At 38.5% G+C, this 27,692-nt stretch overlaps 1 protein-coding gene and 1 pseudogene across 2 annotated transcripts in view; one reads left to right on the plus strand and one right to left on the minus strand.

Annotated features, from left to right (window-relative positions):
* Positions 1–27,448, minus strand: part of TAB2 (TGF-beta activated kinase 1 (MAP3K7) binding protein 2) — a 114,583-nt gene extending 87,135 nt beyond the window's left edge. For both annotated transcript variants that reach the window (XM_027857981.1, XM_027857982.1), the window contains exon 1: positions 27,368–27,448. The gene's annotated coding sequence lies outside the window, so the exon portion shown is untranslated. The remainder of the gene's footprint in view (positions 1–27,367) is intronic.
* On the plus strand, positions 608–14,682 carry LOC114040020 (annotated as a pseudogene).
* Positions 27,449–27,692: the final 244 nt, after the last annotated feature.

Here is a 27,692-nt window from a genome sequence, read left to right on the forward strand (position 1 = left end):
CAGTTCTCAAACATATAGGCAACTGAGCCAAATTTATAAAAAAAGAGCCATTCCCCAATTGATAAATGGTCAAAACCCATATAATTTTCAGAGGACGAAATCAAAGCTATCAATAATCTTATGAAAAAAATTCACTAACTACTCTGAGGTACCACCTCACACCCATCAGACTGGCTAAGATGACAGAAAATTAAAATGACAAATGCTATGTGCAAAGCACAGTAGGTACAAAGACAAAATGAGAAACAAACCCATACTTGATAATTTGAGGACAGAGAACAAATACTAATAACTAATAGGGATCAGGAATTCCTGTGGAAAATAATATGTGGAAAACAACTTTAAAGGAAGCTAGAGATTAAAAGAAGTACAGGTGATGAAAGAGTTCATTCCCGAATAGGGGTAGAGCCTGAATGTGCAAAGACAAGTAGACAAGTGATATAATGCAAAGTTTGGGGAACAGCAAATAGGCCAGTTTGGATGAAATGTAGTGTGTGAAGAGAATTTGAAATTAGCCTAGAAAAATAAAATGGAAGCACACTGTGATAGGTTTAAATGCCAAACTGAGGAGTTTGTATTTTACCCTAGAGGCAAGAGACCTCAGAATATGGGTGCACTAGTGCCCCTGAGCCTTCCATTTCCTGCTGGGCACAGCATGTTCCCTGAGGAAAGGCTGATGGCAGTCAGGCAGGGCACCTTCCACTTGCACAAAGAATTTACCACTTTCTGCTGCTTCCTCATAGCTAGTGTCTTCAGGTGAGAAGACCTCAGGTGATGTGGGTTAGCACCCAGAGCCTTCTATTTCCCTGAGGAAAGGCTGCTAGGAGATGAGCCAGGCATTTTCCATCTGCCCCAAAGCAACCGCTTCCATTTGTACTAGCACAAGGCATCTTCATCCCAACTGGGATGTGAAGAACTTCCAGTGCAAAGAAGAGCAATCCTCTCTTCTTTTTCAGTCCTCCCATCTCCTGCTATGCCTGTTCTTTGAAGGCAGAGGAGAGTGACTCTCTCCACTCAATGATGAATATCCTCACACTTGGTCACACTCTTTACATCCCAGTGACTGAACTTCTGTAGATCATCTTCAAAACCCCATTCCATACTCTCTACCACCCAATTCCTCATTCCCATACTCCTCAACCCTATGACCCCAAAGCTTCAACCTAACTCCATGCAGCCTTTCCACTGTGCCCTTTGGAATGCTTGTTTCATAGACAAAAACCTTCCCTTCTTCTTAAATCTTTTCTTTTATCTCCCAGTTCTTAATGAAACCTGGCTTCCCTCTGATGACACAGCCTTCCTGGCCACCCTTTCCATACTGGCTGCACCTTCATTCGTTCTCCATGGCTCACTGGCGAAGGTGGAAGAATTAGAATACTCCCAGCAACCCAATGCCACTTTCAGGTTCTCCCCCTTCCTCCATCACTCAGTAACCTGTCTTCCTTTGAAGTTCATGCTATTCATATCTAGCACCCAATCACAATCCTGGTATCTGTTGTCTACAGACACAACCCCGCGCGCACACACACACACACACACACACACACTCTGTCACTCCTCTTCCTTCCTCAATGACTGATACCTGGTTAACAATTTTCCTCTCCTGACCACCTCCTCTTCTCATATTGAGGGATGTCAACATACATATCGATTTTCCCTTAAACATCCTAAACATTCAATTCCTTAAACTGCTCACATCCCATGAACTACTTCTCCACCCTATCTCAGCCACATACAAAGATGGTCATACCCTTGATTTTATCATCAATCACAAATGTACCACCTCTAATTTCACGAATTCTGAAATCCTCTTATCCAACCTTAATCTACTGGATTTTCAACTTTCCCTCTGCCTCCTTTACATAACCCTACTCTTCATCCTCACTGTGACCTCTAATCCCTTGGACCCCGCCTCCCCCCAATTTTCTCCCAGGCTCCCTCCCCTGCACTGGTTACTCTCTCCTCTTTTCCCCATCTTGACTCCTTGGTGAAACAATTCAACTCTATACTGTCCTCCTCTCTTGAATTCCTAGACCCTTTATCACACCCAGTTAAGTCTTAGCTCTGGATCACTCCCACTATTTGTTGCCTTTGCTTCCTACACACATGCTGCTGAACGAAGGCAGAGAAAAATCACATAACTGTTCTGACTGTTCACTACAAATTTATGATATGTAACTTCAACTGGGTCCTCACTGCTGCTATGCCAATCCTACTATATATCTCCCTTATTAATTCACTAACCCACCATCCACAGAAGCTCTTCTAAACCTTATGTATAAAGTCCTTCACACCTGACTCCAACTTACCTTCTAGATTTATTATATATTGCTCCATTTAACAACCTCTACATTCCAACAAAAGTGGACTTTTTGTTGTTCCTCACAGGCTCCATTTCCTATCTGTGTCTTTGCATTTTATGTCCTTTGTATCTGGAGAACATTTCCTGAACACCTATGCCTCTTAGAATCCCTGGTTTCCTTAAAATCTCTACTCAAGGGGCAGCTAGGGGGCACAGTGGATAGAGCACTGGCCCTGGATTCTGGAGGACCTGAGTTCAAATCCGGCCTCAGACACATAACATGTACTAGCTGTGTGATCCTGAGCAAGTCACTTAACCCCACTGCCTAGCCCCCCCCCCCAAAAAGAAAGAAAAAAGAAAAAAAAATCTCTACTCAAGTTTCACCTTCTTCATGATACTTTTCCTGATTCGGCCCAACAGCTAGCCCTTTGCCCTCCAATATTCTTTGTACATATTTAGATATGTATATGCGGTATCCTCTGATAAAATGGAAGTTCCTTGAAGGCCAGAGCTGTTTCACTTTTGTATATGTAACCTCACATTACTTGGCACTTTGCAGGCAATTAATAAATACCCTCTTTCACACAATGAATCAGTGATGCAGATGTGTATAATATACTAATTAATCCCTGAAGTAAACATTCTTTTTTATGAGTGAATGAAATATTTTCAAGCTGCAAAGAATTACTTGACATTCTGTAAATGCATTTAAATAAAAGAGTCATACTCTGAGGTCATGAAAATTTATTTCAAAAGGTAAGCAGTTTATTCCTTAGAAGTAGTTTAAACAATCCAAGATAATCCCAAAGGGTTTATGATGAAGCATATTATTTGCTTTCAGAGAAAGAACAGATAGTTTGAATACAGACTGAAGCATGCTATTTTTCACTTTCTTTCATTTTTTTCCCTTTTAATCTAGTCTTCTTGTACAAAACGACTAATATGGAAATGTTACACATAATTGCACATGTATAACCTATATCTGCTTGCTTACCATCTGAGGGAGGGGGGAGGGCAGGGAGGAAGGGAGGGATAAAATTTGGAACTTAAAATTTTAAATAAAATTTTTTTTTTAAAAAGTAGTTTAAATAAATTTTAATAATATAAGACCAGTTGTTACTTGGAATACTCAAAGTCTGTGACAAAACAGGAACATTTTTAATAATGGCACTTTGGAACTTATTTTAGTAAGCCATGCAATACTACCAATGGCCTTCCTTGATACATGTTCTTACCAGTTTACATCCATGGGGCTGTCTTCTCCTAACATCTGTTTATTTCTTTCCTATTCAAGAGAGCACTCTCCTTGTAACACAACTATAATCTTTGCCTCATGAATTTCCATATAAAGATCAAGCATCTAGATCTAAATAACATCCACAACACTCACTTTCCCATCATTTTGGCAGACATACATAACATTTCACAAGTTTAGGCCAAAAATATCTCTAATGGCTCCAGATACTAAGTATAAGAAATCTATCCCCTCAATTCCAAAAGTCATCATAGAGCATTTAGGTATTTAGCATTAGGTATAGTTAAAACCAATCAGTAAGGTATTTTTTAAAACACAGTTATCAATGGCACATTAAGCTACTGCTAAATCTGAGACATGTTCTTCAGAGAAACTAACACACTAGCATTGATTATTGTTGAAATTTCTAGTATAAACTTTAAATTGCATCACAATGAATGGAAAGTTACAGTTTTTTTCAAATTATCTTCACTATGTAGAGATAGTTCAAGTCACAGAAACTTTCAAGTTAGAAGAGACTTCGATGATCAATTTTATTCTCACAAAAAGAATTTCTAACAAATAGGATTCAGAGCATTCTACTTTGGATAGTTCTAAATGGGAATTTATTGGATATCTCTGCTAGGTACCCAGTACTGTACTAAATGCTTTGTGTTGTTATTTCCATGTTCTGCCCAACAGTCTATACTAATACCTCCTTGCTGTTCAATTAAAGATCCTATGTAACAGATAAGATAAAGTTCCATCCAACTAAAAAATGTTAATCTAATAATGTCTTTTTATTGTATAATATTTGAGAATGGTAACTGAACACTTATATAACATTAATAAAATGTTTTATTAAATAATACAATTTGATATTTTCTACAAAGAAAGAGGAATAACAATTTTAGTTTTTTGCAGGGAGAGGGGAACGAAAGAGAAAGGAGAGAGGCTTTTTGGTTACTTTGTAGTAAATAGAATGATAGTCTTAGAGTTAGGAGACAAAGTCTCATCTGTTCCCATCTCTGAGACCTCTGTAACTTTAGGTCACTTTAGTTATCTGAGCATTGGTTTCCTTATCTACAAAATAAGGGATGAGACTGACCAATACCTAACATCTCTTCCAACTCTATTTTTAAATTCCAGTGTGTAAGTATTATTTTTAAGAACAGTAATCTTTGCAATCAATGCACAAATTTCTTAACAATGACAGTGGCCAAGAGTGGAATGGGTTGTCTCAGGAAGTAGCAGACTGTGTAGTAGCAGTAATAATAGAAGGCTGTATAACACTGGATGACTACTCCTTGGGAACATTCTGAAGGACATCACTGTCATGTATGGGCATATACTAGATGAGCTCTCAGATCTCTTCCAAGTCTGAGATTCCATAATTTTGCCTTGTAAATTTGCTTCCACAGTATTAACAAGTAAATGTACATTATTTTAAAAAACCTTTTTTAATCAGAAAAGGGAAAATTAGCTTACTTTACCTTTGTAGAAATTACTCCAATTTCAATCATAAAAAGTTTTATTTAAAATGAATAAATTTTCAATAGTAGGGATCCCAAATACCAATATGAAATAACTTTGCCAAAATTAAAGTAGAATTTCTGAAATGTGCTACCTAAAGAGAAAGAAATCAAAGTGTATGTTTACATAAACCAACAATATATCCACAATAACCAAAGTTTTCTGTTTACTTCAGTCACCTTTCAAAGGGAGGCATTTTAATATATATTTTTTAAAAACCTAAAATGTATCATTCTGCACTCCTTTACATTCTCTGGGAGTTCTTGCAGTGCAAACTAGCACCTATTTACATTATGTAAAACAGATATTTTAGCTATATAAAACAAATTATAAACTCTTGTCTTTCCAAATCTTTATAATCCCTATTTTTCACCTGGAAATAAATCAATGCTTAAATCAGTATTCCTAAGGGTAAAAAAAGTTATTGATAAATATCTACATTGTAAAATAACCACAATGCAAGTAGCTGTAAGTGATGCAAGGCACCCTGCCCCTGTGGGATTCAGGAAAACCTAGATGCAAGCCCTCTTTCTGGCAAATAGTGGCTGTGTGACCTCCAACAAGTTACAACTTCTCAGTGCCCCAGGAAACTCTCTAAGACTACAAGTTTCAAAAGTCTTAGATTTACATTGGTTAAAGGAGTTTCCTCACCAGGAGTCTCCTATGCCAATAAAGTCACAGGTCACAAATAAAGTGAAATTATAGAAATCGTACGAAAAGGATGCTTCTAACAGAGGCAGTAGTGGATAAAGGACTGTATAATCACAAGCAAATCACAATCTCCTAATAACTCAGGCATTCTTTAAGGGTTTGTCTGCTTACTCTAAGTAACCTCCTGCTACCTAATTCTACCTCATGCCCCTCCCCATTCTGACAACAACAACAAAAAAATGTATAAAACCACCTCTTCGATTAATTTGAAAACTGGATAATTTCATAAACAAATTTGGCTCTTCTCTTCCTTATTTATCAAGGATGTTGAATTATCAGAATTATCAGAAGCAGAATAAAGCCAAGCAAAAGAGGGTCAGGCAAGTAAGTTACAAGGTACCTGAAAGAAATCCTACTATATAGACAGCTTGCTCTTTCTTAAGGATGTATATATGATGAAGGAAATAAGTCCAGGTACTGTTTCTGGGCTACAGTTATGTTGCTATAGAGGTCCTGGTCACAAGGTTAATTTTCTCTCTAGACAGTTAAGCCAAACATTGTAATATCTAATCAATCATTTTGCAAATGTAGTCACAAGAACCAATCATGTGAAAGTGAAGATGGCTGGTCCCACCAATCACCATTGCAGGAAAAATTACTCAAAGAGCATGTCATGTTTAATATGTTAGTAAATCTTTATATGCAAGCACAGCAAGTCTGGTGGAAATCTGAATTTGTTTTTAAAAGCCTCCATTTTTATTTATTTAGCTGCTTTTTGGTGAGGCAATCAGGGTTAAGTGACTTGCCCCCGGGTCACACAGCTAATAAGTGTCAAGTGCCTGAGGACCCATTTTTACTTTTGATGATTTTTCCATTTCCTAGAAATTAAGATAGCCTAATTAAAAAAAAGTGATAAGAACAATTCAACTAATATTCATCATCTGCTTCTTTACCCAGGAGTTGTACCTTTTTAAAAGGTAGATTTAAGTTTAATATAACCACTACATCTAGCCAGCTCTCTTTCTCTAACAACCTATACAATTGCTACGCCCACATTTGTCAGCTAAAGCACTGTGAAATGCAAATTCCTAGTTTGTTTTAATTTTTGTTGTCTTTAAGACATTAACCATAAATTTGTGTGTAACCAATTTAAAAAGAGCAGATAAAATGTTGCATCTTCACAAAATTTCTTCCTATAATTATTAAGTGATGATGCCTTATCTCTGATGGAAAATTAAGTAATCAGAAAAATGCGAGTATAAGAAATGTTAAAAAGAAATGCCTAAACGTCATATAAAACCACAAAGAAACAAAACAACTCTGTACCATGAATGTTATCTTTTCTTTAAAACTTCATGACCTGTAATTTCATTGGTGTTCATACTCCTTCCACCACCATAGTCTATAGAATCCTTCTTTAACTCAGTAAGTGGTCTTTTGAGAAATGCTGGAGGGTGGTGGGTGATGATGAGGGTCAGAATTTATTAACCTACAGCAAACCAGGTAATGAGTCTCTCTGAAGTTAGGCCAATACTGGATAAACAGACACAGAGTCATTCCATCACTGTTTACTCAAAACCTTTCCAGTTTAGCTGGGCCTTGCCAGAGATTAAGCTCCACTGGGGCATAGGCTAAAAACTAACGGCTACCACTGATTAGGTAGGTATCAGAAGGATGACCTTTGTAAAGGTAATATAAGCATTATTTTTAAAAAGGAAAAGGATTCTTCAATTAAAACTCCTATGTAACTATTCTGCCTTCATTCCCAAAATATAATTTGCTATATTGCATTAAAAAAATAACTCATTACAAAAAATGCTATGACTAAATTGTTTTCCTTGTGAAAATGATTAATATTAGCTACTTCTTAAAATAAGTGAACCACCAAAATAAGTCTAGAAATCTGATGAGTTCTCAAATTTAATCCAAGCAAACTTATTAGCTGTATGTGTATACCATCATTCATATTCAAAGTTAATACTGATAGCATTAATATTTACACTATACCATGTGTAAAAGCACACCTGAAAAAACCAATATATAATTTATAATCCTTTCTAGATGGTTGCAACCTATTCAATCATTCAACAAGCATTTATCAAACACCTGTAATATGCCAGACACTGTACTAGGTACTGGGAATACAAAGATGGTGATGAGGACGGGATCTGTGATTTTCACCGGTATGAGGAACTCCCAGGTGAGGAAACTCCCCCTACCAATGCAGGCCAACATCTTTTCTGCAATTTAAAGTCTTAAGAGAGCTAGCTGTCTAGGGCAATGAGAAGTTTAGTGACTTGCCTAGGGCCAGAAAGCCTGTGTAACTCAGAGTCTAGATTTGAATACAAGTTTTCCTGGTTCTGAGGCTGTCTCTACCCACTATGCAATGCCCTTTTGCTAAGTGGAATTATAAAGACAAAAATTAAGTCCCTGCCCTCAAGGGGCTTACATTTGATTGGAGGGAAACAACATGCATAAATTAAAAGTAGCTAGGTCATGCAGTGAATACAGTGCTGGACCTGAAGGCAGAAAGACCTGAGTTCAAATTCCAACTCAGACATTTTCTAGCTGTGAGATCCAGAGCAAGTCACTTAACCTGTCTCTTCATCTGTAAAATAGGGATAGTGATAGTTCCTACCTCCGAGAACTGCTGTGACAATAAGATGAGACAAAATTGGTAAAAGGCATTGTAAACCTTAAAGCACTATATAAATGCTAGCTACATATACACAAGTATGAACAAAATAAATACAAAGCAGGTATGCGGAAGAGGGAGAACAAAGTCTCAGGAAAGGCTTCATGGAGGAGGTAGCCGAACTTGGCTTTGAAGAAAACTAGGGATACTACCCTGGATTACCCCCTACAGCCTCTTTCCTTTACACTTGTTCATGTGCCGTTGAACAGAGAAGAAAGTCCTCTATGCTAACTAGTTCCATAAATCAGCTAAAGCGCTGTGAAATGCAAATCCCTAGTGTGTTAGAATACTTGTCTTTAAAACATTAACAATAAATTTACATGCAACAGATTCAAATAGAACAGATAAAATCTTGCATCTTCACAGAATTTCTTCCTATAGTTATCAAGTGATGATGTCTTATGTTAACTGGTCTCCACTGGCTCCTCACTATAGCAAGGCAGTCCTTCTACGCCTCCCTAACTAATTCTTTATCCCAGTCACTAAACTTGACTGGGCCTAACCACTTTTTCTCAAGCCTCCCACAGCACCTTTCATCTCAATCTGGAAAAAAAAAATCGAAAGCATTCACAGGGAGCTCCCTTTTCTTCCCTTCTCCTCATATCACATCTCCCTGAAATCATTATAACCCTCAGTCAGACTCCTGTTTGGCATTTAAAAACTGTCACTGTTTAAAAACCCCTCCTATCTTTCTCTTCTCTCTAGATTTTTGTAATATTACTCTTTCCAGGTTCTACTCTAACCTATCCAACCACTCCTCAGTCTCCTTTGCTTGATCTTTGTCCAGGTCATGCCTGCTAATAATGTGTCCTGCAAGGTATTGTCCTGCTAGGCCCTCTTTTTTTCTCCCTTTATGCTATTTCACTTAGTGATCTCATTAACTTCCAAGGATTCAAATATCTCCAATCTCACATTTCCAACTACCTTTTGAACATCTCAATCTGGATATCCCATAGACATATTAAATTCAACATATCAAAAAATGAACGAATTATTTTCCCCCAACCCTCCCCTCTTCCTAACTTCTCTATTACTGGGGAGGGTACAATCTCCCAGTCACCCAGGCTCACAAAACAGGCATCATCCTCAACTCCTCATTCTTTATCACTACCCATATCCAATCTGTTGCCAAGGCTTGTTGATTTTACCTTTGCAACATCTCTTGCATAGTTTCTTTTCTCTCCTTTAACACTGCTACCACCCTGGTGTAGGTCCTTATCACCTCATTCTTGGACCACTCCAACAGATTACTGGTTGGTCTCTCATGCTACAAGTTTCTCCCCACTCCAGTTTATCCTACACTCAGCTGCCAAAGCACAGGTCTGATCATGTCAACCCCCTACTCATTGAACTCCAGTGGTTACCTATTACCTCCAGGATCAAATATAAAATCCTCTGATTGGTGTTCTAAACGTTTCATAACCTGGCTGCCTTCTACTTTTGCAGTCTTACACACCTTAACCCTGTCATGTACTCTGCAATCCAGTGCCTTTGGCCTCCTTGCTACTCCTCAAACCAGGCATTTCATCTTCTGACTGGTAATTTTCTGTGGCTCTCATCCACGCTTGGAATTCTCTTCCTCCTTATCACTGCCTCCAGCCTTCTCTGGCTTCTCCTTCAAGCCCCAGCTAAAATCCCACTTTCTACAGAGAGCCTTTCTCGATCCCCCTTAATTCTAGTGCCTTCCCTCTGTTGATTATCTTCAATTTAGCTTGTTTGTAGGTAGTTGTTTACATACTGTTTCCCCAATTAGACTGTGATTTCCTGTAAAGTAGATATTGTCTTTTGGCCTTGTTTGTATCCCCAGTGCTTCCTTATCACATTGTCTGGCACACAGTAAGCGCTTAAAGATGTCTTTTTACACATCAGTCCTCTCCACAATTATTGAAGTGACATATCTAAGGTTACTCACCTAAATATAAACAGAGCTGGGTGTCCACATCTCCACACTACCTGTCTGTTTTGGAAACAATGAGTTTTAGATACAGGTGGGAGATCCAAGTAAAGATACTGTGTGGGCAGTTCAGGAATAGGTGTTTTATGGTGTCAAATATTATACAAAGTGATCAAAGTGATGGAGGACAAGGACTAAGACAAGAAAAAGCCAATGGATTCAGTCAACAAAAAATTTGTGGTCACCTCCAAAGAGAAGCCAGACTATAAGACGTTGAAGAGGGAGCAGAGACAACATTCAAATAACAATAAAGAGACAAGATATGTATACAGAGTAGATGGAAGGTAATTTCTGATGGAAGAGGGGGTTTGAGCTGGGTCTTGAAGGAAGCTAGGGAAGTCCAGTAGGTGGAAGAGAAAAAGGAGAGTATTAAAGGCAGAGATGACAGTCACTGTAAAGGCACTGATGGATGAAATGGCACGTGCAAAGGGCAAAAAGGAAAGTACTGTTAGATTATAAAGAACATGAAGAGAAATTAAGTGTTAAGAACTTAAGACTGGAAACACAGGAAGGGACAAGGTTATGAAGAACTTTAAAAGTCAAGCAGAGGATTTTGTATTTGATTCTGGAGGCAATACGCAGCTACTGAGTAAGGTTAGACCTTGCTTTGACACAGTCCTATCCATGCTTTGGGAAGATCACTTTGGCAGCTACGTGGAGTGACTTTATCTAGCCCTACCTCTCCTGAGCTCTGGTCTCAAATCATCAATTGTCATTTGGACATCTCAAACCAAATACTGATTGAGTGGGTAAAGACTTAAGAGAGGGAGAACATACAGAAGGTTACTGCAATAATCCAGTAAGGAAGTGACAGAACACACCAGAGCTGGTAGTTGTGTGAGTGGAGGGAAAGTGATTTATATGAGGGATATTGTGAAGGAAGGAAAGACAAGACTTGTCAACAGATTAGGTATGGGGAGTAAGTTGAGGGTGACACCAAGGCTTTGAGACTGAGAGCATGGTGGTGCCTTTGACAGTTGCAGGAAAGTTCAGAAGAGGGAAGGGCCTAGAGGGTGAGAGGTGGGATTTATTCCTCTCCAGGCTACACTCTGAACTTTCTCTTCCACACCCCGGAAACCTCTACATCCTGGAAACTCACTCCAGTCTGGAACTCATATAGTGGAAGTACCTGCTATCCTTATGCCTTTCCCTTTGATTGGATGGCTCCTCCTAGAACCTCCGTTTAAGGAGGCTGCCCAGGTCATTCCTCTTCAGGCTGCATTCTACACTTTCTCTACTGTGCCCTCCACTGAGTACCTTCACATCTCCCCCTTCCTCTCCCCTTTCAGCTTCCTTTGATGTGTAGTCTTTCCCATTAGAATGAAAGCTCCTTAAGGGCAGGGGTGTTCTTTCTGCTTTTATTTGTATTCATAGGGGTTAACGTGGTATCTAGAACACAGCAAGCACTTAATAAATGCTAGTTGACTGACTGAGTTGGGGTGGGGTGGAAGGCTGGGAGAGAAAGTGGAGAAGATAAGTTTTGTTTTCCACAAGTCTGAGTTTGAAACTTCAAGGAGATATTTAGTTTGAGATGTCCAAATAACAAATGATGATCTGAGACTACAGCCCAGGAGAGACAGACCTAGATAAAGTCATTTCTTCTAAAATTTGACATATGCATGCCTCCAAAACTATGCTATGATATGCAAAATTGTGCAAGAAAACAAAACAAAACAAAACAACACAAGGCTTATGGGGAACACAAGGTTGGGGCACAATGCTCAAAAACTTCACTAGTAACACACACACACACACACACACACACACACACACACACACAAAGACTTCAGAAACCTAATAAAAACAGTAGCAGTTTTATACATGTTAAATGGTTAAGAAATACATAAATACTACAATAAATGATGGCTGAGATCTTGAGCTCCTAGTTGCATGAGCTAGATGGGCAGGCCGTGACTTTGGGCCTTAAGGCTGGAGACCATGTCTGACAGGGGTGGGAATAATGTAGAACAGTCCTTCTCTGTTCATAGCTCCTACTACAACAGAAGAACATATATAATAAATATGGCACTTTACTTTGAAAATGACCTGAAGTTTGCTTATAGAAGTGGGGATCAGAAAAGTTCCAGCTTATGAGTTATTGCAAAGTAGTGCAGTTTTCTGCATTCTTGGTGTTTCTCTTGGAAGAAACTGTGCAGAAGCAAATTTGGAACTAGAAATTCAAGTTATGCTCAAAATGTTCCCTAATATAGCAATTTCAACAAATCCACATTTTCAAAATGCATATTAGAGCAAAACTGACTCTACATATCGATTGGGGAATCATCTTCATAGAAATGAAAATTTAACCCATGGAGTGAATGGAATAAGAAAAGGCAGTATAGAGAAGGCCAAATCTGAGAGGACTTAAAGGAAGTGGTCAGGCAGGTAGGAAGACAATGAGAAGGGAGTGGTGTCTTGAAAACATTGAGAAAGAAAAGAGAGCATCCACGAGAAGGTAATCAATAATATCAAAGCCTTTAGAGTGGTCAAGAAGAATGATACTGGGGGAAAGGGCCATTAGATTAGGTAATTAAAAGATCACTGATGCTTTTGAAGGGTAGTTTCCATTGAATGATGAGGTTCAAATTGAGAATCAGGGAAAGGAAAGGGAATAAGCATTTATATAGCATCTACTATGGGCTAGGCACTGTGCTAAGCACTTTATAAATACCATCTCATTTGATCCTCACAACAATCTTGCAAGATAGGTGCTCTTATTATCCTCATTTTACACTTGAGGAAACTGAGGCAATCAGAGGTTAAATAACTTGCTCAGGGTCACACAGCTAATAAGTAACTGAGGTTCGATTTGAACTCAGGAATTCCTAACTCCAGGTCCAGCACTCTATCCACTGCATCATCTTGCTGCCCTAAAAAACCCACAGAGTTTAGAATCAAGGAAGTGGAGTCACCAATTACAGACAGCTTTCTCAAAGAGTTTAGCTAAAAAGAAGAGAAGAAATATAGGATGTTAGCTAGCAGGGATGGCATATTCAAAGTGAGTGTTTTTAAGGATGAGTAGACAGCAATGTGTTTATACGTAGAAAGAAAGAAAACTATAGCTAGGGAGAGATTAAAGATTTGTGAAAAATGGGATGATTGAGGGAGCAATCTGCTGGACAAGACAGGATTGGATGTGATCAAGGATGCATATAGAAGGGTGTGCCTCAGCAAGTAAAAGAGCTACAGGAAATAAAGGAGGACTTAATGGGCAAAGATATCTGAGTGATGGTGAGATGAGAAGGAAAGCAAAACCTTTCCTTAAGAGGCCTAAATTTTTCAGTGAAGCATGAGTTTCTTGAGGTCCTCAGCTGAAAAGGATGTAGGTAGGGAGTGTGAGAGAAGGCTTGAGGAAGGATTAAAAGATTTGGAATTGCAGTGGTTAATGAGAGATGGAACTGATTTAGGGAGATATGAAAAGATGACCCTACTTCAGTGAGGACCCAGCTGAGTTAATGTAACATAAATCTGTACTTGGTTCAGTCAACGAAGTTTCATGACTTTCTCTTGCTCTAATCAGCAGCACAGAAATATGAAAGAAGGTAGGTAATGGCAGGAATAATCCAAGGCTGGGTTTGGCATGCTGTGATAAGCAACAGAAAAAGAAGGCAAGATATCTGAGCATAAGGTTGAATTGATAAATCTAGAGATTGAGATAAAGGAGGAAAGTGCTGCTTCTACTTGAGAAATAACTAAGGGATAGAAGGTGAAGACAAAGAATAGGATTAGGGTTCTTAAGGCAGAGGGAAACATGGGATGATATGATTATCACTGATGTTTTAAGGAAATAGCATTGTAAATCCTGAGATACTATCTATAAAGTGAGTGATCGGGCTTCCGGGCCCATAGTGGCCACGACGGCCCTGGACCCCAGGCCGCTTCCTGGGCAGCTTCCTACACCACGGACTGGGACGCTACGTGCAGCTACAAAGCCTCAGCCTCAGGGTCAGCCGTGACGCACCTTGGTCCCGCGGCGCCAGGGAGTTTGTGGAGCAGCATGTGACGGACTTTGCGCGGAGGAACCCGGGGTCGTGCTCTACTTGACGGCGAAGAAATGCCACGTGCCCCAGCTGGTGGCGGAGTACCTGAACGGCTCTGTCCAGGAGGTGGCTATCGGTAATAAGACGGCGGAGGAGATTGCCACGCTGATCTAGAAGCTAGCTGACCAGTCAGGCCTGGACTTGATTCACATCCGGAAACCCTACCACACATATAACCTGAGTATCCAGGGGCAGTGGCATCCGTTTACCAACAGGCCCCCCCAACTGGGCAGGTAAGTCATTGCTAATGGTTCTGACCAGAAACCCCAATAAAACCTATTTATTATTAAAAAAAAGTGAGTGATTATCATCAGACTTTTCTAGTTTGGCCATGAAAGGGAAGAGAGAAATATGGAGATAGCTGGATCAGGAAAAGGCTTTTTTGAGATGGGAGAATCACAGAGGAATAACAGCTTTTAGAATTGGCAAGAAAAACCCAGAAATCATTTAGTCTATCTCCCTCATTTTACATATGAAGAAATTTATGCTTAGAGAGGTAAAATGATGTGCCTGAATTCAGTTTATATCCGCTAGGAAAGAGAAAATGGCAAAAAATTTTGGAAGTTAGCATTAATGCGACTTAGGCAAGTGGGAGCTCTAACATACTGTGAATGAATAATTCTACCATAGGCATTTTGGAAAGTAATATGATTATGTATTAAAAGCCACAAAAGTGATCATCTGGAACTTTGTCCCTAAAATATCCTAAACTAGGAAAAAGAGCTTCTGTACAAAAATATTCATAGCTGCTCTTCTTGAAATAGCAAAAAATCACAAACAACAATTTATGTGTCTAATAATTTGATAATGGCTAAGTATGTCATGGTATTTTAGTAAAATGGAATATTATAGTGCCACAGAATCATAAATATGGAGCATGCATTAAAATATGGAAAGACCTATATGAAAGGATGAACATAACTAGGACTGAATACACACAGATTACAACTATTTTAAAAAGGAAAAATCCAGAGGCAATGGGAAGTTCACACAAACCTAGAAGAAAGGCAAATTTTACTCATTTGTTAACTCATTTAACAACAATAACAATAAGCTGACAATTATAGTATGCTTTTAAAGATTTGCAAAGTACTTTATATGTTATATTCGATACTTATAACTACACTGTAAGGTAGGTACTATAGTGTTTATTATCCCCACTTAACAGATGAGGAAACAGAGATTAAGCAGCTTGCCAAGGGGAACACAGAAGGTAGTCGGTGTCAGAGGCAATATCTGAACCCATCATTCACTCACTTGACATAAGACTGGCACTCTTTCTATAACATCATGCTGCTTCCTATACTAAGCTTTTCTACCTACCTAAAGCTAAGATTTTTTATTTCAGATTTTACTTATTTATTTAAAAAAAGTATATCATAATTTCAACTAGTTTCTCCTTACTACTCAAAAACCGTTCTATTCTATACTACTGATTTCCTATCACATTCCCCCCCACAGTGATTTATCTACATCAGGTGTAGAGAACCTGCAGCCTCAAGGCCACATGTAGCCTTCTAGGTCCTTGGGTTCGGCTTTTTGATTGAATTCAACTTTTACAGAACAAATCCTTTCACTAAGGAATTTGTTCTGTGAAGTCTGGATTCAGTTAAAGGATCTCACTTGAGGACCTAAAGGGCCACATGTGGCCTCGAGACCACAGGTTTCCCACCCCTGATTCTACATTTTTTCCTTTCTTCAAACCTTCAGTTGCATTTCTCAGGTGTTTTTCTATCTACATTGATGGTACTTCTGTCCACACAAATTTTTATGGTACCAAACTGCAGTATCTTTTGTCTTAAAGACAGATCTTTTTAAGTGCAGGAATTGTTTTTATCCACACTATTAGGTATTTTAAACTTATGATAGTCATTAATTTTTTTAATATAGGATCATATTGGCTAATATTACTTCATATCAGCCTGAAGTGTGTATAGCCACCTAATTATTAATTATCAACACAAGGTATTATTAATATATTAGCACATTACTATATACTATCTGAATATAAAGCTGGACTCAAAATCTGAAAGACCTTGTCTCAAAGTTCAGTTTGTGATACATAGGAGACCTTGGTAATTAATGTTCAAGTTAACCTCTCAATGCCTTCAGGCAACTTCATTCACTTGCTGGTCTGCTTTGGTAAAGAGAATTTCTTTATTGGTAGTTCACTACACCAATAAAATCATAGGTACAGACCAAAACAAAAACAAACAAAAAAAAAACCCAAACCAAAATAAACAAAAAACTATCATCACCAACATCCAAATCCACAAGTAACTAGGAAGGTAAAATACAAAGCAATACCTATATTCAACAAAGAACAAAATCCTTCTTGCAAAACCAAAGGGAAGCTCACTAACTATATTACTAAGTAGGAATGAAGCTAATACTGGATATTAACTTTTAACAAGTAAAATATGGAAATTGAAGAGATATTTATTATAAAAAAAATTGAAGAAAATTCAAATTAGAAAAGCACGATGATCATTTTTATACATAAAGTAGTAAAAGTTTTATACTATTATATTTAACTTTACATTTGAGACATAATCAAAGTTTGATGCCCTCCAATTTTTTAATACTTTCCCTACAAAAATGCCAACCTGTAGGTTACTGGTTAATTTAAAATGACCATCCAGACTTTTACAAAGGAATGGGCAATAAAAATAGAAACAATGAACAAAATTTCATGTTAATATTGTGATTTTTTAAAATGAAGCTAATATTTTATTTCAGTCTGTACTTTTGGAGAGTTATAGTAACTCAAACACACACAAAAATTGTTTTCTCTCAATTCTGTTGTTTTCAGCAAAACAAATCAGATAGGCAGTCAGACAGGATCAAATGAGATAATTTTTGTAAAGCGCTTAGCACACTGCCTGGGACATAGGAGGCACTTAATAAATATTTATTCCCCTCTTGGACAAGATCCCTAATTTGGAAGTAAAATTCCAACTATTCATTCAATTCCTCCTCTACTGTATCCAAACATATGCATAATAAACTAGAATAAGGATTCACTTTATACCCTTGGAAAGATTTAGTATCACATATCAGAAGCTGGAAGGAATCCTAGATATCATGTAGTCCTGGGGCTGAGGAATCAGGTTAAAATATTCCTGGGAAATGTTTAACAAAATAAATAAAAGTACAGTAAAACATAGATAATGTTAATTTATTGTTTTCTAAGTCAACATGTGGTCAGTAGGGATCCATTTCTATTTGAGTTTGACACTACTTATGTAGTCCAACCTCTTGCCTCACTTTCCTTTTTTCTTTTCACAAATGAGGTAATTAAAGCCTAAGAAGGTTAAATGATTTGACACACAAAAGGGTAGAGTCAGAGTACTTGGGTTCAAATTTTACCTTTGATTCATACCACTAATGTGACCTCAGCAAAGTCACTAAATCTCCTTAGGGTTTCATTTTCCTTATGTGTTAAATGAGGAGGGGTTGGACTAGACACCTCTGAGGTTCATTCCAGCCCTAGACCTGTGCTCCAATGCTTTACCTAGAGGTACTCCCTAGAAAAAGAAAATTAAAAAGGGTTAAAAAGAAATTAAAATTAATAGACAGAAACTATAAATAACATAAGTAACATTTCTTTTAAAAAGGCAGATATAAATGAAAGATATTAGGGAGTAAATATTTCCATCGGTCACCCAAAGGTCCCCAGAGCTCTTTGTTCAATCCTGCCCTCAGTCATTCTAGATGGGTTTGCCACTTTTGCGTGGTTCCTGTGAAGGAGTTCTTGGAGTAAAAGCGTACATGCAGCTCTCTGGGAAGTTAGCAAGTACAACTACCTAGCACCTTGCTAGAATCCTAAACTAATTAGAATGGACCTTTAACGTCTCCATAAGGGACCATCTAACCTCCACTTGGAGACCTCTAATAGTGGAGAACTCACTAACTTGTTATGTAGCCCGTTCCACTTTTAGACAGTTATGATTATTGCAGGGTAAATTTGCCTTTTGGCAACTTCCATCTCTCATCATCACCTTGTGGGCATAGTAGAACTAGTCTAACCTTCCACACCACAGCCCTTCTGATACTGGCCTCCTAACAAGACAGAGATCAAAGGATGGGATATATTCAAGGTAAGAGACATCTTTTCAATCTGACTGCTAGGGCATAATATCAGTGAAGAGATATGCAACTCCATCTAAGTATTTCTGTGGAGAGCACTACCATCTTTCTCATCACCCAGGTTCCCAACCCTGGATTTATGCTCAACTCCTCTCTGTTCCTCATCTCTATATCTAGCTGCCAAATCTCATATCTATTTTACTTTCACAACCTCTCTCCCATTTTCTCCCTTCTCTCCACTAACCCAAGCATTACCTTATTTAAGGCCCTCATTACTTCTCGTTTGGACTATAACCAGAGACTAACTGGTCTCCCTTTTGTCTAGACTCTCCTTTGTCTAATCCAACTCTACCCAGCTGCCAAAACCATCTTCCTAAGGGACAGGCTTAGTTAGCTATGCCATTCCTCTACTAAAAATATTCAGCTCTCTTACTTCTAGGAAAAAATACAAAAATCTACATCTTGGGATTTAAAGCCCTCCACAATCTAGCTCCAACTGTTCTCACCTTATCTATATTATCTTGAACACATTCTCTGGTCAAATGGATCTACTGAACAAATTTCTCTGCCTTCACCCAAGCTGCACCCTATGCCTGACATTCACTCCTCCTCCACAAAGACTTTCTTAATATTAGCATTAGCTTTATCCTTCCCCAAATTACTCTGTTTTTACATATCAATCTACTTGTCCCAGTTGAATGTAAACTTTTTGAGGACAGGACCTATTTCTATATGGTCTTTATATTCCCAGTATCGAACAGTGGTTAGCATAAAGTAGGTGCCTAATAAATGCTTGCTAAACATGACAGAACAATTTTATACTTTGAACATGTGTGAAAGGACTAGCATTCTCTTGACTCAGTGTCCCTGAGTTTCCTGACTTCCTCCTCCCACGCAACCTGACTGGCTGAAGCTTCCAGGCCCCAGGAAATAAAAGGTCCCAGGCTCCAAGCACATGTAGTCAGTACCTCTCAGACTTGGTGGTTGCCTAAAACCACGTGAGTCACCATACCCTGATAACATACTGACCGGACGGAGATAAGGCGTAAGGCCTTCCGCCACCATTCAGAGAAGCTCAATGCCACAGTATTCCTGCTGTGGGTTGAACAAAGTAAACCCCCTGCCTCAGAAACTTACTTAGCTATGTGACACTGGACAAATCACTTTGCTTCTGCTTGCCTCAGTTTCTTCAACTGTAAAATGAGGGTGATAACAGCACCTACTCTGCAGAGCTGCTGTGAAGACCAGATGCCGTGTCTGTGAAGCGCTCAGCACAGAGCCTGGCAGGAGCCCTACATAAACGCTTATTCCCTTCCTTCCCCTCCTTTGGTCAGTGACTCATAAGTGCTTCGTTTCACCCCAACATCAAACCTGAACTAACAGGGCACAGAGGCGAGAGTACCTAAGACAACATGCAAGGAGTCATTTAAAGCGACTCTTTGCTAAATAAAAAAGGAACAGTAAAGACAATGGTAAATTAACTTCTTGTCCTGCCACAGAATAGATAATAGGTAATAAGCATTTCAATATATTTTTCTCAAAAAAAAAAAAAAAAATTCCATGCCAGCATTACTGCTTTTGACAACGTTTCTGACTAAACAAAACTTTTTTTTTAGTGTGAATACTATATTCTACAAAGTTGAGTTGCTGATTTCAGGATCCCATTTACATTGGCAAGCATTTCTCTGCTCATTGATGGGGAGTGGAAAAACATTCCACTTTTTTGCTATTGACCCTGTATTGCTGAAGCACAAGCTATATAGTTTGGACTAGTCCACTGGCCAGTTTCAGCAATTAGCACAGTGCCTGGCACACAGAAGGTGCTTAATAAATGTCTGATTAATTATTGCTCCATAATTTTGCTAACACCATTTGAGGTTACTTTGACAACAAGATTTTGTGAGTCAGAAGGAATTAACCTGAAACCAAATGTCAATATAAAAATACAGTTTAAACCGATAGCCAACTTCTTAATAGGAAACAACTAAAGTTTAACCTATTAGGAAGAAAAACTGAATTCCATATTAGGAACGACTACACATACAAGTACGACCCCAAACTTAAGCACAATCTTGAAAAATAAAATATACCTTAAAATTAGGAGGTACATTTAACAGACATCCAGATGAGGGGGAATGGGATATTATTAGGCCATAACTTGACATCTATAAATATAAATAACAGTCTAAATAATCAAAACATCCTGATATTTTATTTTTTAAAAAAATCACACGGTGCTCAGCAAAAGTTAGGCAATTATATAACCCAAAAGGTATTATGGCTTACCTCAACAGAAAACAAAACACAGCATTCTAATTGTACTTCAATTTCATTGCCTGGCTACCTCTTCCAAGTTAAGTTGATGGCAATTCATTCTTGAATGCCCAACCATTTTGACTCTTGTTCATATTCTCCTTTAAATGTGCCTTGGAGGAGAGTCCAACCATAATACTAGACGCCTTTCTCTAGGTTTCTTGATATAACATGGATACCAACAAGGCACATGAGTTGTCCATATGTTATCCATGGCTCTCCATCTGTAACTAGGCCATCTTTTTTACCCAAACATGCAGGATTCTCTATCAAGAGATTACTCCTTTACTATTACCCATCTCATTTAAGCACAACTGACAAATTCTACTATAACCATAAAAATGTATGGTTTTTTCTCCCATCCAGAATCACTCTACTGTATTATGTCCCATGTTTCTATTAACTATTTCCCAAAGATACCTAAGGATCCTTCCAAATACTGCTTCATTATTTGGCTTCTATACCACTATTCTGGAGTGCTGCCTTAAAGGTCTGTTTTGTTTTTCCTTCTTTAATTGAAAACAAGAATGCTAGTTTCTTTAACAAGGCAATTAAAATACTACAAATTCTTAAGACTCCCTTTACCCTTGTTGTACCTGTCTGTAGCTAAATTGGACTTCCTGAGTTCACTTAAGTAAGCATATTTCATAATCTACTAAGGGGTTTAAGTCCTCAAAACAAAACATTAAAAATCTTAATAGTTTTGGTTTTTTTTACAAATTGTTTAAAAATTATCTTATGACATGAAAATCATGGTCCTTAAAGCACAGAAATTTCTCATAGGGAAACTTAACAAAACATTAATGAATATTGAAAAGCGTATTCTGAGTAAATAGCTCAGGCCTAATAGAAGCCTAATGCTCTTCAAGAAAACTTTAGTCTTTATTATGAAGACAACTTAAACTTATCAAAGAATGAGAAAAAACTGACTTTTACTAAGCTATAAACATTTTGAAATTGGTTTTTTTCTTTTTTTTTCTCCTTTTTAGGCAATTGGGGTCAAGTGACTTGCCCAGGGTCACACAGCTAGTAAGTGTCAAGTGATTGGTCTGAGGCCGGATTTGAACTCAGGTCCTCCTGCCTTCAGGGCTCTATCCATTGCGACACCTAGCTGCCCCCTAAAAGTTGGGTTTTTTAAAGGATGAAAGGGGACTCTCTATCTTTTAAAATTTTTTTCCCTTCCCAAAATATACCTATGTTCCTTAGATATCAAAGAAATATAAGTATATGCTATAATATGGACAGAGATGAAGCACTAATTATAAGTGTACTTATTTAATAATGCCAGTACAAACCTCTAATTCAAATGAAATTCCTGTCAGAGATAGAAATGTGTTGCAAAATATACAGTCCATGTTTGAGAATTATGCCACATAATCACGCATTATTGTTTTATGGTAAAGCTCTGACTACTTCTTAATCACTACCTCAGAATGGTTTACTGCACACTAATTCAGGTGCAAAGGATCGACCTCCCCATCTTCACCTAGGGTATTTTTCAAAGCAAAAATGCTTTCAGGAGAAAAATGCACTAATAAAGCTTTGCATTACTTCATGAATATGTATTCATCATAGCTGTGTAAGACATAGACATAAAACAGGTCTAAATAGATACAAACAGATTTCAAAGTGATAATACATCGCATGACATCTTAACCTAGCTTTAAAATGCAAGTGATCCTTGAGAGCTTAAAATCACAAAGGGATTTTCTACTCCTTTGTAAATGCTCCTCTGAATCAAGGGATAGAAAAAACCACTGAACTGAACTTAATAAATATTTATCTACCAAGAGAACTAGGTTCACTGTATTAAAGAGTTCACCCAAAACTTATTCTGTGAAAGACAGCCACTTAATTTTTACCCCACCCCCACTCTTACCATGGGAATGTTACTTATTCCTAAATAATCTCACAAAGAGACCAAGATAAACTATATAATAAGTGGGAACTCCTCGGAATAACTACAGTGTTATAATTAGCATTATTCTAATCCACCCTTTTCCTTAAATTATATGACCTGAAGAGTATCCCCTTAATTGAAAATTAAACATTGTTAATATTAGTCCTTCTATCATACTAGAGTTACAAAAGCATCTTCAGAGAGGTCACTAAACTCCAAAAACTAAGTTACAATGAAAACTGCTTGCTCCCATTTGTCAAGTAGAAATCCCTACTAATTCAGCTTTCACTATAAAATAGCTTTCTAGCTTTCACTGTAAAATAATGCACAACCACAGTCATATTCATAAAGACTGTCAAGTGATTCTTAAAACTATGAAAAACTGGATTATGTACAGGGCTGCTTAAAACATGGCAATACTTAATGTTTAGCATCTTATTCAGAGAATAAGATGTTCAACATAAGTGAATTTTTAGAAAAATCTGAAATGCTAAAAAAGTGTTTTTAAAAAGTGTTAAAACTTTATTCTAGCCATTTCTTCATGAACGTATTTCTTAAAGATATTACTTGTTTCCTGTATTCTGAAACAGAAAATCACATAATATTTTGTGGTTGACTCACAGTCACTAGTTCAAATATCCCATTATTATACTATATGATAATAACCATTCCGGGTTTGTTTTTTAGTTTTCTATTTCTTCCTTGGGTGTAAGACTATCAGCTATCACTTCTATTGTCACTGTATCTGATTCACAGGCCTTCCACCTTCTTTTTAGGTCAGTGCTTCTAATCTGGCTAAGAAATCAGATAACCAAGCTTGTTAAGAACTAGTAAATAAAAATCAATAAGGCTTCTGAGTGCTAGAAGTCCAACACAAATAACATGGGCATAGAGCAAGGAGTTTGTGCCAGTACTTTCTTGCTGGAGGCTGAAATTCATTGGGGATATTACTATACTTGCTATTTTAGGGGAAGGACCTTGAAATTTAAAAAAAAAATTGATTTCTAAATTCTTTGAGTTTGTTGTCCTAATAATCAATTATTTACTGAAGTAGAGGGAGGCCAAAAAGAAAAAGCATCCTGATGGTTAAAATCTTGTCTCTGATGCTTATTATTTGTGTGACTCTGGCTAAGTCACTTAACTTAATGTGCCCTTTCCTCATTTGTAAAATGGAAGATAATAGTTGTGACACCAACCTCATAGGGCTATAATGAAGATCAAATGAGATACTGAATCAAATAACACTGAATACAGCATTTAATATCCTATATAAATGCCAGCTATCATCATCATGCTCATTATCGTAAGTAATGTAATCATACCAGAAAGATTCCAGAGTACTCAAGTTTTCATTTTAGCTACTTATTACTGAATATTTTTGAAGTGATATAACCATAAATGTAAAAATGAATGCAAAAGTATTTTGCAAATATAACCCAGAGTGTCAAAGAAACCAAAACAAAGATAACTGTATTGAATACGTATATATCACACAACTCCAGCATCTTTCTGAATTATCAATGAGCTGTTCTTTAACTAGAAGTTATGTCCTGTAAGGAAATTGAGAAACCATAAAAAGTGCTCTAGAGCTCAAATTTAAGACAGCCAGTTTCCTTTGTGTCCCTTTCAATATTACAAAGCCTCTGCTGTCCCTTTAACTCCTATACGCTATAATTACCCTTATCTTACAACCCATCTATTTTAGATAGTCCCAAATCTTAGATGAATAACAATTCTGATGATAATCTGTTCATTTTAGAAAAGTGAAACAAAGTAAAGGTTTTTTGTTCTTTCCTCCTCAGAAATCTGCATTGAGAGGCAAGGAGAAGATAAAGCAAGTGGTTTAGGGAGTCATGGTAACCAGAGCCAGGTAGAGCTGTACTGGAATGGAAAAGACTCAGAACACTGTTTTAATATGCCCAATTCACAGATATCAACTCTCTGGACAGTCTTTAAAATATATAATCATGGAAAATTTCCTTCAGACTTCTATAACAAAGCAAAGTCTCTATTCTAAATTACCAGGCTGTGTTTTCCTAAGTTGTGCTCCTGGACATCAAAGAAATCAAACTCTTTGGCAAACACCTTAATTCATTATCAAAAATGCTATACTTTCTCTTTATTACTTCAAATATTCTCTGGACACTTTTTTTTAAAATAAAGGATACCACATCCTGCATAAAGACTACTTTGCCAATAAGATGCCATATATAATATAAATAGATGTCTTCTCATTCTAAACACTCCCTTTGGAAAAAAGGTGTTTTTGCTTTTCCTCAACCCTTCCTCAAGGCCAGAAGAAACATTTTTGATAGTTCAAAAAGACTAACTTTGCTAAGTAATTTATCCAAGAATGATATGCCACTACAAAAGAATACCTTAAACCAACATAATTAGGTAAGAAATACTATGAGACATCATCGAACATCTACGTTTTCCACTGATAATTGAATCTGCCTACTCAGTTTGACGTAGAGAGTTTAAAATTTTCTTCATTTCACCAGATATAATCATAGTAAGAAAGTCCTGACAGTAGTGTGGGCTAGTTTACTTGAAGTGAGGATCAAATATAAGTATCATTTCAACAGAATGCCAATAATTATAATTGATATTCAGTCTTGACAACCCAGTATCTGACAAAAATCAGACCATTTGTCAAGTCAGCACAGGTATTACAACAAGCTGATTCATTAAGAGTTACAAAATACCATTCGTGGCTGCTCTGGTAGTTGTTCACCAAAGTATCTTTTGGAAGATGCTTTTTTAACCTTAAATTATTCCAGACACTTGAGGGGAAAAAAATGAAATAAAGAAACACATAAAGACTGTATTACTAATGTGATCAACATACCTCTCATTTTGATCCCTTAAATATCTTCAACTTAAGTATAGCATAACCTGTAAAAACTGATTAGATTAAAAGAAAAAAAAATACCTCAATTGAGTTCTGAATCACTGGAATTTTTGCTCTATTTCCTGTTAATACACTGATAGCATCAACATTCAACACATTCTGTCTGTACAAGTTTAAAAAGAACTTTTCTATGATCCTGTAACACCAAATTTATAGCTAATTCAGTCTGCAGTTCATCTACCTGACACTGCTCCCATTATTTTAGTTATCAAATGCTCAGCCAAAAGTTTATGAAATGAAAAAAAAAAGTTCAAAACTTTCTTAGGTGCTATTTAGAACTGAATTTTTAAAATGCAAGCTTACAATTAAAATCTTACTTCATAAATGTAAAATATTATCTATTTGTATATGTTGACAATTCCTTGACAGTGTAAAACATATTAAACAATGGTAATAACTGAGAATACAACAGAAAAACCTTACTCCAGTCTACTGCATGTCAAGTTTGAAATTGCGTAAGATTGATCAATACTTTCTTTTACATGAATTTGTTGAAATGAGCTTCCTTTATGAAAAATGAATGAATTTGACCTTAATAGATAGTATTTACTTAAAAAGAGACAAAATGGATGCAAAATGAGATTACTTATGGTAATGTTAAGGTCATAACCTATTTGTGACCCAATTCTTTTCGACGAATAAGTAGTACTGAAAATCTTCCAATTAGAACCGGGACCTCGTGAATACGGGGGTGCGGGGGGGGGGGCCGAGGGAGAGAGGAGCGAGGAAGCGGCAAATTCCCTCTGCTAGAAACCTCGCTTATCAGAAACATTTGAAGAATTTCTCCACAACAATTATGTTGACTTGAAGAATGGAAACCCTAACATCTCAAATATACTATATATGGAATCGAACAAGACCAAACACATAAATACACAAACTCACACTGTCTCTGACACTTTGGTATACAAATCGGTCCGAGGAACCCCAGAGCACGGACAACACAACCACGCACCTGTCACCTGTAAGAACAACCAGCTACTCCCTCTCCACCCCGCAAACAAACACACATCCCATCCACCTTAGCGGGATTTGTAGCTGATGGGACAGAGGCAGAGAAAGGGGAAAGATTAAAAAAAAAAAACACACACACAACAAAACCCCAAACCAAAAACTCCTCCGGGAAGGCACAGAGACCCCTTTAAAATGGGCGTCATTAAAATGGATGGAGAGGAAGGAAGGACCGGTTATCTCCCACTCCTCTCAAGTACTCCAGCCCCCCTCCCCCCGCCCAAAGTCTTCCTTCCCCAGAGCAGCGCCCCCAGGAAAGTTTTCTATCCCCACCCCCCCACCCCACCCCCATTTCAATCCCTAGCTCACACAGAGACACTTTCACATAAGGCTAAGGGGCGGATCGAGGGCAATGGGGCAGAAGCCGCAGGAGCAGCGGCAGCAAGGAGCCCTCCCCCACCTTGGGGCTCTCCCCGGTGCTGGGCTCCGAGGAAGCCCCCGGGCGGGCTCGACGCTCCCCGCCTCCCCGCCCCCCCGCCCCCCGCCGGACGTCCTCGGGCTCGGGAAGACCCTCTCTCCACCTTGCCACGGCGGGGAGAGGGGGGGAGAAGGGATAGGGGGTGTGGAAGGGGAAAGCGAGAGGAAGCAGCAGGCGCCCCAGGCGCACGGGCCTGCAGAGCCCGGGGAAGCTCCTGCCAGCCGGGGCCCGAGGGAGGTGCGGGCAGCTGAGGGGAGAAGAGGGGAGGAATCCGGGGGAGCCCCGCAAAGGCCCGGCAGCGCGCTCCGCTCACCCTTCGCCGTCGTCGCCGCGGCCGCTGCCGCCGCCGCCTCTCCCACTAGGGCAGCCGTCTCCGTCTCCGTCTCCGTCTCAGTCTCCGCAGCCGCCGCCGCCTCCGCCGCGGCCGCCGCCAGCGCCGCCGCCGCCTCCTATTCCACCCGGCAGGGGGGACACCTCAGCGCTCCCTCCCTGCTCAGCCCCCTCCGATCTGCTGCCGCCACCGCCGCCGCTTCTCGTGGCTGAGGGGGAGGGGAGACGAGGAGAGGGGGTCGGGCTGGGTCGCCCCGCCGGCGGCAGCAGCAGCAGCAGCAGGTCGAAGGCGATGGGGTGGGTGGGTG

Source organism: Vombatus ursinus, unplaced genomic scaffold (genome assembly GCF_900497805.2).
Source record: "Vombatus ursinus unplaced genomic scaffold, bare-nosed wombat genome assembly UNPS02012602.1, whole genome shotgun sequence".
NCBI classification, from domain to species: Eukaryota; Metazoa; Chordata; class Mammalia; order Diprotodontia; family Vombatidae; genus Vombatus; species Vombatus ursinus.